Source organism: Euleptes europaea, chromosome 3 (genome assembly GCF_029931775.1).
Source record: "Euleptes europaea isolate rEulEur1 chromosome 3, rEulEur1.hap1, whole genome shotgun sequence".
NCBI classification, from domain to species: Eukaryota; Metazoa; Chordata; class Lepidosauria; order Squamata; family Sphaerodactylidae; genus Euleptes; species Euleptes europaea.
The window spans coordinates 34,935,346-34,949,423 of NC_079314.1; positions in this window are offsets into that span (position 1 = coordinate 34,935,346).

Consider the following 14,078-nt stretch of genomic DNA (forward strand, 5'->3'; position numbering starts at 1 on the left):
ATGCTGTGTATTCTGGCACCCCACTGTCTGATTTCATTTTCCCAGGCAGCGGAAACCGGGAGGGGCATCAAGAAGAGAAGACTAGGATGTCATCCAATGAGAATAATTTGCCAATCTTCTTGCCAAACAGGATTTATTCTGATTGGCATTTCTGTGGAGACTTTCTACTTTCTATCAATCATTGTGCTGGCCTGTATCTAACCATCTGTGCGTGGAACGTGGCATTTCCCTGCATTCTTCTCCATTCCTGCCGCCATTCTGAGCCCTGATAGAAAGGTCATGTCTGGGACTGTAGAACCCACGCAAAAGAACAGCCAGATGGGCCAAAGGCTGGAGGGAGGAGGGACAAGGGGGTGAAATCACTCCTGTAATGTCTTCTACAAACACAAGTCTGCTAAGAAGAGCAGGCAATCTCATCCCCTCTTCTCATTCCAGCCTCCAGCATGTGTGGCGAGGGTTGCCAGGTCCCCCTTTGCCACTGGCGGGAGGTTTTTGGGGTGGAGCCTGAGGAGGGCAGTGTTTGGGGACAAGAGGGACTTCAATGCCATAAAGTCCAATTGCCAAAGTGGCCATTTTCTCCAGATGAACTGACCTCTATCGGCTGGAAATCAGTTGTAATAGCAGGAGATCTCCAGCTAGTACCTGGAGGTTGGCAACCCTATGTGTGGCTATTCCTCTGCGTGTGTTCTATAGCCCCAGATACGATCCTTTGGGGGGGGGGTGGAAGGAGCTTCAGTAATGGAGATGAACGGAGGGAAGTTCTGTGTGTTTTCCATACATGGATGCTTTGTTAGAAGCCATTGTTTCACTTGTTTCAGATTCTCCATAAGCATGTGTCCTCTGCTTGAAGGAGCCATTTTTTTGCACACCTTCTAGGACAAGTCAACACTTGCTTGTACCCACTGGTAGAATGACTGAGGAAGGAATAGAGTCAGAAGGTTTAACCTGCCCATCCCCACCCACAACAGATACCATGACTGAAAACTAAGAGAGAGGGATCAAGGCAGAGGCTAGGGTTTCCCCTCACAACAGAGAGCCCCTTTGTCCTGTTCTGCCCTGCCCTGCAGACGATGGGTTGCCAGCTCCAGATTGGGAAATACCTGGAGATTTTTGGGGCGGAGCCTGAGGAGGGTGGGGTTTGGAGAGGGGAGGGACATAAATGCCATAGAGTCCAATTGCCAACGTGGCCATTTCCTACAGGTGAATTGATCTCTATTGGCTGGAGATCAGGAGATCTCCAGCTAGTACCTGGAGGTTGGCAACCCTAGATACAAAGGTGTTTCTTGCACTTGCTGGCAGGCAGGCAGGCAGGGCTGCAGATACTAGAAGCAGGAGGCTAGAATGGGAAGCAGGAAGGGAGCAAGTTGAGTGCCTCTCAGGTTTTCTGGGCTGCCTCTGGACTGGAAGGCCCACCCTCTGATTCTCCCTGGGACAGCACCCGGCATCTAGAAACTGGTTGATGGCAGTGGCATACCTCTGGCTACTGAGCTGTAAGCAACAGTCCTCCCTTCCCATCTCAACAGAAGGGGAGGAGGTTAAAATGAGAGGAGCAAGCAACAACCAAGTTGACATTCCACTGCAAGTGGGACGTACAAGCTGAGTTCCTTTCAGACAAAGGATTTTAAAATGTTTACAGTGTGAGGAAACGATTTACTTTAGCATAGTAGCCAATAAATCTTACCACATCAACTTCTTAAATGGTAACAAAGTGGAGAGAATGCTTAGCAGGCTACCAACCAACATTCCACATCTCTTGACATTTCATCGTCTTGTGTGTGCATGTGTGTGTGAGAGAGAGCTATCTTTACAACCCACAAATTGCCTGAAGAAACGGCAGTATCAAGTAGCAAAATCAAATCCTTATTGTCCCTCGTGAGTAATGCACTTCAGACCAGCTGAAAAAGGACTCGGCACCAGCAGAGAGCCAGGCTTCAACCCCCACTTTGCCATAAAGCTCTGTGACCAATCTTAGCTAAGCAGCTGGCCCTTAATAGTGACTCTATATATCACCCTTGATAAAGAAGAGCCGAAGATTTACCCGCCGTCAGTCCAGGCTCAGTTACCCGTGAAGCACAAAATGGAAATGAGAAGAAATGTGCACATGCTTTGACTAAAGAAGGTTCCGTCAATTCACAATCAACTCCAAAGAACATAAGAACACAAGAAAAGCCATGCTGGATCAGACCAAGGTCCATCAAGTCCAGCAGTCTGTTCACACAGTGGCCAACCAGGTGCCTCTAGGAAGCCCCCAAACAAGATGACTGCAGCAGCACCATCCTGCCTGTGTGCCACAGCACCTAATATAATAGGCATACTCCTCTGATCCTGGAGAGAATAGGTATGCATCATGACTAGTATCCATTTTAACTACCGTAGTAGCCATCAATACCCCTCTCCTCCATGAACATGTCCACTTCCCTCTTAAAGCCTTCCAAGTTGGCAGCCATCACCACATCCTGGGGCAGGGAGTTCCTCAATTTAACTCATGGCGACCCCATTCACAGGGCATTCCAGGCAAGAGATGAGCAAAGATAGTTTGCCATTGCCTGCCTCTGCATATCAACCCGTCTTTCTTGATAGTCTCCCATCCAAGTACCCTGTGGCCGACCCTGCTTAGCTTCCAAGCTCTGACAAGATCAGGAATGAACTGCACAGCAAAACAACATTCCGATCTACCCCCTCCCCTTGAGTATTACATGCAAGAGGCTTACGTCTTTCTTTTCCCCCTCACCCCTAATTGCTTTCTAATGTGAGTATAAAACTTACATTGGCCCGAATGCTTATTTGTATTACAAATGCCCTCTTCTGATTCCTGTTCAGTAATAACAAGTCATATAGCTTGTGCTGGAGATTTCTGATGTGTGAAAAGTGACTTTTGTGGAGCGCTTAATTTTAACCTAAACATTTTAAAAACAATTCTGCTTTCCTTGTTTTAGCAACCCAAATGTAGATAAAACATCTTCCCCCCTCCATCTAGAACACTGAAATGCATAAAACCAAACTTGAACATATTTTATATGATCACTTCCCCACTGACCATGAAAAATAAGCTCCGATTTCAAGCACCTGTAGTCCTCTTGTCTCTTTCCATGGCAAGCTCTGCAGGGTGCCGGGCTGAACTCCATGTGGCCGTGGGCTTCCTGGACTGGTGCTCTACATGTGTAATTTGCCCTGGGCCATGTTGCTGGCCAGGGATGGAGATGGATAATTTAACTCACAGAAGACACACACATGTTGCAAAGCAGTCCATTCTAGGGTTGCCAGCCTCCAGGTACTACCTGGAGATCTCCTGCTATTTCAACTGATCTCCAGCCGATAGAGATCAGTTCAGCTGGAGAAAATGGCCGCTTTGGCAATTAGACTCTATGGCATTGAAGTCCCTCCCCTCCCCAAACCCCACCCTCCTCAGGCTCCACCCCCAAAACCTCCCATCGGTGGCAAAGAGGGACCTGGCAACCCTAGTCCGTTCCAATCTGAGGGTGCTGGTGGAGTTCACAGAGCACCACTAGGGGTGGAGGTTCAGCTGCTGAGGGGGGCAGACACTTTCTCCACTAGGTGGCAGTGTTCTGGCCATGGCAGGAACCCAGTTGTCCACTCAGCAGGGGACCACCCACCCAAACGTTACCCAGTAAATGGACAGGCATCTGGAAGGCAATTATGGGGTTAAACAGAAAGGGATGTGGTTCTATCAACCAATCAGGCTTCCAGTTCTCAGCAGTGACAGGAAGCTGTGGAGAGACCCGCCCCCACTCCAGGCTGGCCTTTAAAAGTCAGAGAGAGGCCAATGAGGATAGACCAGGCAGTAGAGGAGATGGCCATGGGAAAAGAGGAAGCTGCCCCAACCCCCCTTCCCAGGCCTGAATCCTTAAAAGGGATGAGCAAGCAGCCCTCCTAGCAGGAAGTAAGACAGGTGGAAGGGAGCTTGAATGAGGAATGTGACGGAAGAACCAGTTGTAGGAAGTGATATCAGGAGAAGCCACATGAAGCTGCCCTCTACTGAATCAAACTTTCCTTGGTCTATCAAGGGCCGTTCTGTCCAGCCTGACAAGCAGCGGCTCTCCAGGTTCTCAAACAGAGGCCTTTCACATCACCTGCTACAAGATCCTCTTTAAACTGTTGTGCCGGAGTAATCATAAACTGGAGCTGCTGGGCATTGAAACTGCATGCCAGACAGATGCCCTACCGTTGGGCCATGGCCCCACCTCTAGTCAGTAGGATAACAACAGTACTGCCCATTAAGCAGCTTGCAGAGGTACAGGAGCCCTGTTGGATCAGAGAGCTGGCAAACCTTAAGCATGCATGCTTGGCTGCATGCTGGTCCCCACAGCTGTTGTTCTTGCTCATAGTCTGCATTGCTGGGTGGGGTACACCTTGCCTTTGCAACCTGCACACACAAGCTCTTCTGCAGTTCCAGTTTGTGCTGCTCAATGGAGTTGGGGGAGAGCAGGTGGATTGATATTAGGGTTGCCAACCTCCAAGTGGCACCTGGAGATCTCCCGCTATTACAGTTGATCTCCAGATGACCAAGATCAGTTCCCCTGGAGAAAATGGCTGCTTTGGAGGGTGGACTCTATGGCATTATATTCTGCTGAGGTCCCTCCCCTCCCTAACCCAGCCCTCCCAAGGCTCTACCCCCCAAATCTCTGGGTATTTACCAACCCAAAGCTGGCAACCCTAATTAGTATAGCCTGAGCTCATCAGATCTTCTAAGCAAGGTCGGTACTTGGATGGGAGGCCACCTAGGAATGCTCTGCAGAAGAAGGCAATGGCAAACCGCTTGCCTCGGAAGCCCCTTGCTGGGGTCACCATAAGTTAGTTGTGACATAGTATGGAGTCAGGGCAGAAGGAGATGTGAATATTTGGTCAGTTGGAGTGCCTGCTGCTCTCCCAAAAAGAAGGTGAAATATGCTAGAATCTGAGGGGTGGAGGGGATTGTAACTTTCCAGCTGTACATTGACAGTTTATTCTATATTTCATTGCATATGTAAAAGGGTAACAGAGGTTTTAAAAGGAACTCTCTAAACATCTCCCATTAAAAAGACAAGAAAGGAATGTCTTGTGGAGGATCAGGAACCAGCAGCATGGGCATGATCCATGCATGCTTAGGTGTCCTACAGATATCAGCAGGCCTTTACACTGTTGCATTTCAGCTGGATCAGGCACCAAGGAAGGAGCAAAGGAAAGAGGCAAACAGCAGGATACTCCAGATGTTTCTTGGTACAGCTTTTCTTGGTAAACTGTTATTTAATAGTGGAGAAACAGTAAGATAATATCAGCATCATGTGTTTTATTTTAAAAGATTTTTTAAGTTATTCGAGATTATGAGAAGTTACAAGGGGATCTCTGTCAGTAGTAGGAGCTGGGCAGCCAAATGGCAGCTCTGGTTTGCAAACACAGAGGGGAAACTAGCGGAGTCGTACCTCCATGCAGTTTGGCACCGACTAATAAAGAGGAGGATTTCATTGCTTTCAGAGCCTGACAGGTGGAATTTAAAGTGCACATGCAGGTCAAACATACACGTAGCTTTGTGAAATAATAAGTGCTTTGCTAGGTTGTAGGGTTGCCATTCCTGGAGATTTGGGGGTGGAACCTGGGGATAGAGGACTTTGGGAAGGGGAAGACCTCAGCAGTGTCAGCATAATGCCTCAGCATAATGCCATAGAGGCACCCATCCAAAGGAGCCATTTTTTTCCAGTGGAACTGATCTCTGTCATCTGGAGATCAGCTGTAATTCTGGCAAATCTCTGGGCCCCACTTGGAGGTTGGCAAGCTGATTATAAAGGAAGCTGGACTTACTGGCCCTCCAGGCCTCTCCCCAACTAAGACGTTTGGGGGCTCCATTTGGGAAAGCTCCAAAGTGGCTTGCAGTCAGGGCTTCAAAGGAAACCGTTCTCATGGCTATGCATCCTGCCTCCTTGGCTTCAGAGTAGGGTTGCCAAATCCAGGCTGGGAAATTCCTTGGGATTATAGGGTTGCCAACCTCCAGGTACTGGTTGGAAATCTCCTGCTTATTACAACAGATCTCCAGCCGATAGAGATCAGTTCACCTGGAGAAACTAGCCGCTTGGGCAATTGGATTCTATGGCATTGAAGTCCTTCCCCTCCCCAAACCCCGCCCTCCTCAGGCTCTGCCCCAAAATCCTCCCGCCAGTGGCCAAAAGAGACCTGGGATTGGGGGGGTGGACCCTGGAGAGGGTGCAGTTTAGAGCAAGGAGAGACTTCAGTGGGGTATAATGTTATGGAGTCAACCCTCCGAAGCAGCCATTTTCTTCAGGAAAACTGATCTCTGTCTTCTGGAAATCTGTTGTAATGCAGGGAAATCTCCAGGCCCCACCCTGGAGGCTTCAGAGTAACTTCAGAGTGACTTTGCATCTCCTTCTGGTATGCTCTGAAATGCTTCGGGGTTAGATTTAGGCGTTGCCTGGGCAACCGTCTTTTTGGCTCCAAGATCTGGTTCTCATTTTAGGTATGTGAGGATTTGGTGTCTGCTGGATTGTGCAGGAGACTTTGGCCTCATGCTTCCCACCCAACTGACTTTGCATGTAGACTGCATGTAGGCGGACATCCAGTCTGTCAGGGGATTGCCCAAGGCAATCCCTGACCATCACAGCACTATAGGGTTGCCAGGTCCCTCTTCGCCACCGGCGGGAGGTTTTGGGGGCAGAGCCTGAGGAGGGCGGGGTTTGGGGAGGGGAGGGACTTCAATGCCATAGAGTCCAATTGCCGAAGCGGCCATTTTCTCCAGGTGAACATATCTCTATTGGCTGGAGAGCAGTTGTAATAGCTGGAGATCTCCAGCTAGTACCTGGAGGTTGGCAACCCTACATCACTATCAGGTGTGAGGGAGAAGGGGCAAATGGCCAGCTGGCTGTGGTTCTCCCTTGTATGCCACAGTGAGCATAAGCAACACCTTAGTAGCCACTCCACCGCCACTTGTGAGTCCACACACCCCTTCCTTTCCCACTTTCGTTCCTCTCCCTGAGTGAGCTTCTGGCGGGTGAGTCACCGGGCTTGGCCTCAGCATTCCGTCACCAGCCCTGGAGGCAGAAATGGGCTGCTGCTCATTACAGAAGAGTTACAGCTTCTGCTTAAGTGGATATTCCACCGAAAATAAACACAAAAGTGTCCAGATGACTTCAAAGATGGCAGAGCAAAGCCATCTGGAGCAAATTCTGACAGTAGCTGATGGAAGGAAGGATGTGCGGAAGAAACAGGCCATTGCCGTTCTCCAAACAAGCGTCACGCAGTCATCACTTTGGACTCCATATGCACAGACCAAGCTGTCGGAATGTTCTAGAACTGGGGCAAAAGCCAACGTACTGATGTTTCCATGCTTCTGGCCAAAGGCCTTGATAGGGTTGCCAACTTGGAGTTGGGAAATTCTTGGAGATTTGGGGATGGAGCCTAGGGACGGCAAGGTATGAGGAGGGAAGGGACCTCAGTGGAGTATAATGCCATAGAGTCTCCTCTCCAACGTAGCCATTTTCTCCTTGGGAATTGATCTCTTCGTTTGGAGATCCGTTGTAATTCCAGGAGATCTCCAGGCCCCACCCTACTGGAATGCCATACATTGAATTTCCCCCCTTCAACTGGGTGTGTGTTGGGGATGTGGCTAACCAAAAGAGAACCACCTCTGCCAAGCAGCCCTGAGGCAAAATTACCTCAGACTGAGGAACCAGCTGCTGCCTCTGCAGTGTACAGGACCACCTTGAATGGGAGGGCACTTAACCCTTCATTGCACTTTGCCTAGCTGTCCAGCAGGGTGGTGCCATGGCAAGGGGGGGGGCTGTTGTTCAAGTCCTGTTGCCTTCCGAGGCTAGGGTTGGCTGGTCCCTCTTCTCCACCAGCAGGAGGTTTTTGGGGCGGAGCCTGGGGAGGGTGGGGTTTGGGGAGGGGAGGGACTTCAATGCCATAGAGTCCAATTGCCCAATTTTCTCCAGGTGAACTGATCTCTGTCAGCTGGAGATCAGTTTTTAATGGCCGGAGATCTCCAACTATTACCTGGAAGTTGGCAACCCTATCCAAGGCTTAGAGGTGGGACACAAAGAGGAACATTTATCTCTTTACCGGAATAGGCTCTGGTTCAAGCTGGAGTAGTAGTCCAGATCTGTACCAACCACAGGATCAAAGCTTTCCCAACAAGTATCATCCTAACATGGTGAAATGGTTTGGCAACAGCCTCAGCCTGTGAAGTCTTCTAATTCAAGTTCCCCGAGACGGCATAACACAGGCTGTGCAGCCTGTCTATAAAGGGCGGGATCCAGAGCACTAACTTCCTGTATGTTATGAGCTGGGAGCTGTAAAGAGAAACCAAAAGAAGCTGGCCACGTGGAGGTCAAGGTCAAGGTAGTCTCCTGTGCAAGCACCAGGTCTTTACCGACCCATGGGGTGACATCACATTATGACGTTTACTAGGCAGACTATGCTTACGGGGTGGTTTGCCAGTGCCTTCCCCAGTGATCTCTTTACCCCCAGCAAGCTGGGTATTCATTTGACCGACCTCGGAAGGATGGAAGGCTGAGTCAACCTTGAGCCGGCTACCTGAAACCAACTTCTGTCGCGATCAAACTCAGGTCATGAGCAGAGATTGGACTGCAGTACTGCAACTTACCACTCTGCACCGTTCCCCCGTTCAATTTGTTTCCCTAGCCAGCCAGACACCACCCCTAGAATCCAGAATATGGTCACTCTCCTGTTACATTCCATTGTGTTCCCTGTTATCCTCTCATCTTTTTTCAGACATTGTTGATGGCTAGCTTTAAAACTTCAGATTCATTTGTAATACCGGCCTGTCCTGTGTGAAAGCCCAAGTGCCATTGACCTTTCTTGGGGCCTACCGGCCCTTGAAATTTTGACCCCTCCCTTCTGTTCCCAGCTCCATTAATTCCTTCCTGTTCTCCAGGACAGGCTAGCATTTGTGAATCAATCCTTAATGAGCACTTCTTCTGTCCTGAAGGGCAGGGTTGCCAGGTCCCTCTTTGCCACCGGTGGGAGGTTTTGTGACGGAGCCTGAGGAGGGCGGGGTTTGGGGAGGGGAGGGACTTCAGTGCCACAGAGTCCAATTGCCAAAGCTGCCATTTTCTCCAGGTGAACTGATCTCTATTGGCTGGAGATCAGTTGTAATAGCAAGAGATCTACAGCTACTACCTGGCGGTTGGCAACCCTACTGAAGGGTGTGTGTGTGTGTAAATATTTGTCCTAGCATTCTAGTGCCAGTACTCTTTGACCCAGAGGATACCAAACCAAGGCAGCATTACCCCTGGGATATCTGGAGAGCAGGGAGCATAAAACAGCATCATTATTCAGGGTTATTCAGGGTCAAAGACTCTCACTAGCAAAGACACCCCCCTATCAGATCCCCCCACACATCTTGGAGAATATTTTCCATCTACTGTGACAAAACGCCATCGCATTTTGTCACGAACCCTTACAGGATGAGGGGTGGGGGGAAGAGGACTTAATTTGTTTCCTTCTGCATAGATTACAATTTGTGCGACAGTTGCAGAGCCTCCATTGAGCTTCCTAACCCCACCAGGAACACCACACAATTGCTGGAGGATTAACGTGTCTGGGCAGCAGCCTGATCCCCCTATTATATTATCCCGACGATGTGCGGAATCAGCTGACGTGCCTCCCGCCACGAGGAAGGCAGCATCGGAAGTTCTGTAATACCGCTTTGGAAGGGAACACAAGCAGGGCCGCCCTGCCTGCGTCTGTGAGCCGGGCCAGGAGCTGCACGGTGACGGGGAAGGAGGAGACAGGAGGCCGGACAAGAAAAAAGCTGGACCCATTTCCCTTGGCTGCTGAGCTCAGTCGGCAGCAGCCCTCCACAGCCGAGATGACTGAGGGGTTTCGGGATGACTCAGTAGCATAGGGGATGCTTCCATGCGGCCTAGCATGACGTTCGCCGTTCTCTTTTTCAGGAGCCTCTGGCGGGCTACGTTCGTCCTAGGAAATGTTGCATGAACTCTCTCTGGGTTGAATTCTCTTAGGGCGGAGGTGTCACACATAAGGCCCGGGGGTCGGGCCCCGTGAGAGCTCTTATAAGGCCCGCGAGCCAGCCACCCCTCCCCTCCGGAGGTATCAATGATCAAAGACTGTTAAATAAAAGAAAATACTGTAAGAGTTTTATTGTTTTAAGCCTGTTTGTATTTGAAGTAAACAGTAAAGTTTTTTTTTTTAAATCATTAATGGGCTTTGTCTGTGTCTTCTGTCAAGTTTGTATCTCCGATATCTGGCATTAAATTTTATGGTACACATGGCCCGCCCCGACCAATTGACATTTATCTCATATCCGGCCCTCATAACTAATTAGTTCGACCCCCCTGTCTTAGGGTGTTGGAACACCGGGGGTGCGGCGGGGGGGGGGAGATACCACTATCTCCATAAGAGCGAAGAGGCCACATTATTCTGCAGTTGGAGGGATCGCTTATGGAGCTTTGTAAACAAACAGTTTTTGATCCCCCTCCCCAAGTTGATGGCATTCTAAAATTGATAATGGGTAGGGGGAGAAGAGACAGGAAGTGAGGGGCAAAGATGAACAAATGCAGAGACTGCTGTGGGAGAAATATCACAGAGTGCTGGAATAGATGAGCTTGTGGTGGACGAGAAACCAAAATAACCCCATTCCCAGGCATGGAAATGAGCGATACCGGGCTTGGAGGGGAAAGTCCCATGACCATCATCCATGAACAGGCAAGTGAGACACAACCCACTGACTCCATAGCAAAACATTGCCTGTGGAGATCTCAATTGTGATCTTCAAGCAAGTGCATAAATATGTGCTTGTATATGTATGTGGAGAAGGGTTGCCAGCCTGCGGGGGTGGGGCTGGACCAGGGGTCTGATTCAGTATAAGGCAGCTTCATGTGTTCATGTGTTCATTTCCCCCAGAGAAAATGGCAACGTTGGAGGGTGGATTCTATGGTACTACAATCTCTCCTTCCCGAATGGGGTTGCAAACCTCCAGGTACTAGCTGGAGATCTCCTGCTATTACAACTGATCTCCAGCCGATAGAGAGCAGTTCACCTGGAGAAAATGGCTGCTTTGGCAATTGGACTCTATGGCATTGAAGCACCTCTCCAAACCCCACCCTCCTCAGGCTCAACCCCAAAAAACCTCCCGCTAGTGGCGAAGAGGGACCTGGCAACTCTGTCCCCGAACCCCACTCTCCCCAGGCTCTGCCTTCATATCTCCAGGAATTTCCCACTCAGAGCTGGCAACATTAGGCACACATGAGCATAGCAAGCTTAACTGGAAGTGGGACACTGGTTTTGGTAAGGCTGGTTTGTTGGGCCCAACCTGCAGTCATCTGTGCAGGGAAAAAAAAGACCTCAGCCCCAGAGGCAGGGATGAAGAAAGCAATACACTGTGGCATGGTGGGCAACAGTTTCTCCCCACACACACACTATCCTCTCCCCAGAAAGCGCCCGTCTTCCCTGCGCTGACCACCCATTGCTTTTGGAAAGGGAAAGACCACCCACTCCGTGCCTTGCCTTTACATCTTCCCTTCTCCTCCCTCCAGTTAACCTCAGACACCTTCCATATCCATCTCGGCGTTATCTCCCCTTGCAGACAGAAAATATTCCGGGTCTTTCTGAAGGGGTCCAGCCCACCAGAATGCTCTTTCATAAACAAGGGAACAGCTTGTAGCTGGTCAGGAAGGGGGCTTCCTAGGACAGACGTCCCCAAGCCCAACAATGAGGTCCCCTTGGGGGGATTGGAGTCCCTCTAAGCAGCAGCTTGACAGACGCAGGCAGCCCCTGGAGGGTGGCTAGGCCTGGATGTGTGGCCATACTGTCCAGAAAGTTTGCTGAGGCACAGTCTGAAAAGAGAACAGCAAAAATTGCCTTTCTCCCCACTCCCCAGTTTGATTGCGTTCATACCTGCATTGATGCTCAGGCCCAAATTAAGCAAAAGTGTCCATGCCTGCTGACGGCGAGCAGAGAATTATCCTGAAGCAACACAGAAGTTAAGAGATGCTGTCCCATTTCTGCTAGTGACAGAGGGCCAAACTAGAAGAAGAAGAAGAGCTGGTTTTTATATGCCGACTTCCTCTACAATTTAAGGAAGAATCAAACCGGCTTTCAATCACCTTCCCTTCCCCTCCCCACAACAGACACCATGTGAGGTAGTTGGGGCTGAGAGAGCTGTGACTAGCCCAAGGTCACCCAGCTGGCTTCATGTGGAGGAGTGGGGAAACCAACCTGGTTCACCAGATTAGCCTCCGCCGCTCGTGTGGAGGAGTGGGGAATCAAACCTGGTTCTCCAGATCAGAGTCCACTGCTCCAAACCACCGCTCTTAACCACTACACCACATTGGCTAGATAATACAGCATCCCCAATTCCATTGCGGGGGTACTCTGCCATTTTAGAGCCTTGATTTTTTACTTTTCCCAATGCCACAGGAGCCTAATCTTGTTGGGGACTGCACAGCAGGGAGCTGATGGACTCCGGCCTCCTCCTTCCCCCATGCTGTTTTGAAGGGTCTAAATTGACTTGGGGTCATGGTATTGTCTAAGTCTAGCCCTGAGTCCCAATCAATCACCGGCCTTGCATGTGTCCTGCTTCTGGCCATCCTGCTTCCAAGAGCTGGTCTGGTGTAGTTAGGGTTGCCAACCTCCAGGTACTAGCAGGAGATCTCCCGCTATTACAATTGATCTCCAGCTGACAGAGATCAGTTCACCTGGAGAAAATGGCTGCTTTGGTAATTGGAACCGATAGCATTGAAGTTCCTCCCCTCCCCAAGCCCGCCCTCCTCAGGCCCCGCCCCCAAAATCTCCAGGTATTTCCCAGCCCAGAGCTGGCAACCCTAGGTGTAGAGGATGGAATGTTGGACTGGGATCCTGGGAGAACTGGGTTTAAATCTCCACTTCTACAATGGAAACTTGCTAGTGGACCTTGGGCCCATTTCAGCCTGACCTACATCACAGGGTTGTTATTATGAGAAAATGAAGGAGGTGCAAATGATGTTCTAAGCCTCTTTGAGTCCCAACTAGGGAGAGAAGCACGATTTAAATAAATAAATGCAAAGGCATGCATCCATTCCAGCTCCATCTGGCCTGTCATGGCAGACTGGTTGCCATTGTAGCAAGCCGTGTGGCGGAATGTCTCCAAACAGTTTGGCCTCTGGGTGTTTTTACCTTATGCGGCAAAACAGCAACATGCCTGAAATTAGGATCAAAGCAAAACCATCTTGATTTTGTGTTTTCCTTGCCATTCGTTTCGGAATGTGCCCGTTACATGGCTTGAGTTAAGAACTTGGCAGCCGATTCCATCAAGATAGACATAGTGGAGGAGAAATTGGGACACCCCAGTGTGGCTTCTTGAACGAGGGCAAACGGTGACATTTTGTGTAAGCTGTGGTCATCATGGCCTTCTGACCGACAGGCAAGTGGCACCTTGCCCAGAGCCCAGCAGGAGCGGCTCCTTCTCAGAGACTCTCTTCTGTGTGATGGGAGCAGCCTCATTTTCAGGCAAAATCTGAAATGCTGCAATTCAAGAAGGTAATTGGAAGCGAAGTGGCTCTGGAGGGTTGCATGCCTTCATGCCTGTGGTAGCTGTCCAACTGATATTACAACCTCTGGAATATTCACCATTTCCCCGACAAACCACTAGCCGACCCCGAGGAGCAAAATATCTAATGTGTATTCGTTGGGAACAAAATTTGGAAGCTGCCCGCAACACATGAAGTTGGTCTGGTGTAACGAAAGCTCTTCTGCGGGGAGCAGAAACAACAAAGCAGCAATCTTGGACTTTGGGAAAGAAATGGCATTTCCATTCTCCCCTCTTTCTGCATTTCGCAATCAAAGTTCCCAGGCGCCAAATTCAGAGCTGCTTAGAAAACTGACATGGGCAGGATTGGGGAGGAGTTAAAAATGTTCAAGAAAAGGGTCTCGAGGAATACTTCCCAAGATTTAAATTTTCATATGAAAATCAAAAGGCTGGTCCATCACGACAACGAAAGACAATGGGTGCAGTTGCTGCCAGGGCTGGTGCCAGCATATCCTGACGTGGGGCAGCTGTCAGGGCCCAGGGCTTCTAGTGGGGCACACTGCCACTGACCGCTTGCCCGTGT